Source organism: Megalobrama amblycephala, linkage group LG2, assembly GCF_018812025.1.
Source record: "Megalobrama amblycephala isolate DHTTF-2021 linkage group LG2, ASM1881202v1, whole genome shotgun sequence".
Taxonomy (NCBI): Eukaryota; Metazoa; Chordata; class Actinopteri; order Cypriniformes; family Xenocyprididae; genus Megalobrama; species Megalobrama amblycephala.
The window spans coordinates 51,433,036-51,437,464 of NC_063045.1; positions in this window are offsets into that span (position 1 = coordinate 51,433,036).

The following is a 4,429-nucleotide window of genomic DNA, read 5'->3' on the forward strand; positions in this document are numbered from 1 at the left end:
CGTTCATCTTCAGGACACAAATTAAGATATTTTTGATGAAATCCAAGAGCTTTTTTTATCCCTTATAGAAAGCAATGTAATTACCATCATTCAAGGTCCAGAAAAGTAGTAAAAATATGGTTAAAATAGTCAACGTGACTACAGTGGATCAACCTTAATGTTATGAAATGACGAGTATACTTTTTGTGCGCAAAAACAAAAATAACGACTTTAAAAAAGTATTTTCGTCGCTTCATAACATTAAGGTTAAACCACTGTAGTTACGTTGACTATTTTAACGATGTCTTTACTACTTTTCTGGACCTTGAATGTGGTAATTATGTTACTTTCTTTGGGGGAGAAAAAAAAAGCAAAAAACTTGTATTTCAAAAATATCTTAATTTGTGTTACGAAGATGAACGAAGGTCTTACGGATGTGGAACAATATGAGGGTGAGTAGTTAATGACAGAAATTTCATTTTTGGGTGAACTAACCCTTTAATTATTGATTTTTTTTTATTTTTTTTTTGTATGAATGTAGTTTTTCTTACTAGAAATATTGTTTTAGCTGTCATTTTGTAATGCACATGTCATAAATATTCCTCACACTTGCTGCACTACTAAAAAGTCACATTTTAACTCATTTTATTTTTACTAATTGCCTTTTAAAAGTTAATAAATGAACATTTTATTGCAAGTATCTGCCTCTCGGATCACTGACATATGTTTGTTGCATTTGTCCTACTGTCTCGTAGTTAAGGGTGCACAAGAGGTCTGTCAAGAGAACATGTACGACCCACCAGAGCTCTAATCCTCACCGCAAGCCAGCAGAACCAAATCAGACAACCCTAGACACCCGCTGGACACACACACACACACACACAGAAAACACAAGTGACCATGGCATGACTGCATAGGGATTATCGCTTGTCCCCCTCTCTCTCTCTCCCTACGGCCATATGCTTGGCACAGAAACACACCTCCCCCATTACACACTTTTATGTGTGTGCACACAAACACACTATTTGAATCTACAGTCTTGAATTCGACTATGGCCAAAAAGGCATCTTTTTATAGCCTGCTGGTAATCCTTTGACCCAGTTTGCCATGCAAGAGCACACTAATACATTACCAACTTTTGCTTCTCTCTTGTTTCTTTCTTACATTTGTCACAGCAGAGCACCCCACATTTGTCCACAAGGATTATTTTGCATGAAACAATTCTGGTTTCTTCATTTTTGCAAATATACAGGATTTTTTTCTCATTTTTTATTGTCCACCAGGTGAAAAAATAGTCATAGTTGTGGGATATAAAGTTGCAATTATGAGAAATTAAAGGGGCCATATATAGAATTCAGAAACCTTGTTGTTAGTGATACCGGTGGCCTTTACAGCAGCCAGCAACTATTGCTCGTGCTTGAACTTGTGCACACATAACGTATAAGAGACCAAATGTGAATCAAGGCCCCAATATACTCAAGGCAAAGTTCTTTTTCGTTTTTTTGCTTAGAAGTAAAAAGTTGGAAATAACTTTGCAGCAATATACTTTTAATGAACATCCAGATGCCAACACGCCATCCACGCTGCCAAGAGCGACGTCTAGATGAATATGTACTGTAAATATGTGCTGCGGGCTTTCTTCTCAATAACAAAATAAACACACACACACACAGAGAAAAACAGAGGTGAGAAAGCAGCAGTTAAGAAAGCATCTAATAATAGTGATGTGGATATGTTTGCACCAGCTCTGTAAATCACCAGCATCATGTTGACAGATGAGCTAATTAAAATTACACTGTTGTGATAGTTTGATTATAAAGTATATTTGAGACTACAGACTATATAGCTCTGTCCTTCAGATAAAAATCAGTCTATAGGCTTTCATAGACAAGCTAGGAAGCCGGGGAAGGTCTAGTAAGTTTTGTTACAAACAGTTCACCTGTTGGCAATCCAGGGTGATTAATTTATGAAAATTTTTACAATAGCCTCTTTAAGTTACAAATACGGTATACATAAAGTAGTCACGACTGTGAGAAATAAAGTTGCAATTATGATATAAAGTTCTAAATACAAAAATTTAAGTCGCAATTATGAGATCTAAAGTCACAAATATGAGAAATAGTTGCAGTTGTGAGATATAAAGTTGCAAGTACGATAAAAAGTAACAAACATGAGAACAGCTGCAAATACAACTGTCACAATTGTTAAATCAAATGTCACAAATATGAGAAATAAAGTTGCAAAGAATAAATAGTAACAAACTTGAGAAATAGTTTCTAAAATGAAAAATGAAGTTTCAATTGTGAGAAATAGTGCAATTATGATATAAAGTTGAAAAAGCAAGAAATGAAGTCGCAATTGTGGCATATAAAGTTGCAATTGTGACATTTAAAGTCACAATTCATAGTTTTCACATGACATATCACTCATAGGCAGGAAGTCGTGGGGGGTCAGGACCAACCCTATCTGAGGGTTGTCCCCCACTAAAAATATCATTAAAAACCATGCTGTGTATTGTAAATAATATAATGATATATACTTAAAATAACTGTGCAAGTAGTAAAAAATGCAATCGCAAATGGGGCAAAAAAAAAGCATTTTAAAGGGTTAGTTCACACAAAAATGAAAATTATGTCATTAATTACTCACCCTCATGTCGTTCCACACCCGTAAGACCTTCGTTCATCTTCAGAACAAAAAGGAAGATATTTTTGACAAAATCCGATGGCTCAGTGAGGCCTGCATTACCAGCAAGATCATTTCCTTTTTCAGTGCCCAGGAAGCTACTAAAGACATATTTAAAACAGTTCATGTGACTACAGTGGTGCAACCTTAATGTTATGAAGTGACGAGAATACTTTTTGTGCACCAAAAAAACTAAATAACGACTTTATTCAACAATATCTAGTGATGGCTGATTTCAAAACACTGTTTCATGAAGCTTCAAAGCTTTATAAATCTTTTGATTCGAATCAGTGGTTCGGAACAAAAGATTCAAAAAGCTTCGAAGCTTCATGAAGCAGAGTTTTGAAATCAGCCATCACTAGATATTGTTGAATAAAGTTGTTATTTTAGGGGATTTTTTTTGGCATGCACAAAGTATTCTCGTCGCTTCATAACATTAAGGTTGAACCACTGTAGTCACATGAACTGTTTTAAATATGTCTTTAGTAGCTTTCTGGACATCTGAAAGTGTTAATTGTCTTGCTGGCAATGGAGACCTCACTGAGCCATTGGATTTTATCAAAAATATCTTAATTTGTGTTCCAAAGATGAATGAAGGTCTTACGGGTGTGGAACGACATGAGGGTGAGTAATAAATGACAGAATTCTCATTTTTGGGAGAACTCTTTAAGTTTAACATTTTGAGTCCCCCCCTCCCTTGCCTCACAGTGCTTTGGTCCACCGCACACCTCACCTACACACATAAATCCATGGGAGAGAACAAAGCTGTTCATTAGTTGTGATCTGGAACTCCAGAAAGTAGGCTGTCAAAGCTATTTAATTCACTTTAAACATCGGATTCTTTTCTCTTTAATACAGATGATCCTGAGTCACTAATAAATTAGTAAAGACAAAAAATGATGATAACCCATGTATTTTTCCAGGAGTCCGCTATGTTAGCGATTATAACGTTACCTAGCTTGTTTGGTAGCTTGTTTAATACCAAGCTTGTTGGATATTAATTCACCCACTACAACTAACACCGCAATAAGCCAATGTGTGAACTGATATTAGACTAATATTGTAGATCTACCATTGTGTTTTGCTCAATATGATGTTAAGTGTCAGATCAGTGGGCTTGCTGCAGATGAATATCAAAGTAAGAGATGTCCTCTGTCACAGATGGCTGTATTATTTGTGTCCCCTTTAAAAATTGCTCTTGAGAAATTTTATGTTTATTGTCCCCCCCAATTTACACCCATGGTGATTCTCTTACAGTAACGCCTGCCTGGAGGGCAAAACAAGGCTTTCCTACACTGACCGCCAGTGATTTTTACCAGATTTGTCATGTAGTAAGACAGTGATATTAAAATACCAAATTCAGTATACACCTTATTGATGATACATACTATACACAGGCAAGCAGAAGAACTCAGAATATACCATCACAGGCCGTTCCTCATTAAGCGTTTTTTCCATACAAAACCATTACAAAGAAATGCTTAACAATTTAGAGCATTGCATTCTGGGCACAACAACTGTTCACCTGTATCAAAGACTATAGAATAACACAAGACGCGTCACTCGTATTGTTTTGAATGGAAAGTGTAACGCGCAATATGGCGGAATAAGTACCGCCTTCTAAATAAGAGCCAATCGCCGACTAGTAAAGTCATCGCGTCACTTCAGCGGCCGTTAGAATCACCGGTTTCTATAGAAACAGTCAGACGCGCGCCTCCGAAGAGACGCGCATTTAGTTCTGCGCATGCGCAATAGCTTGATCCAG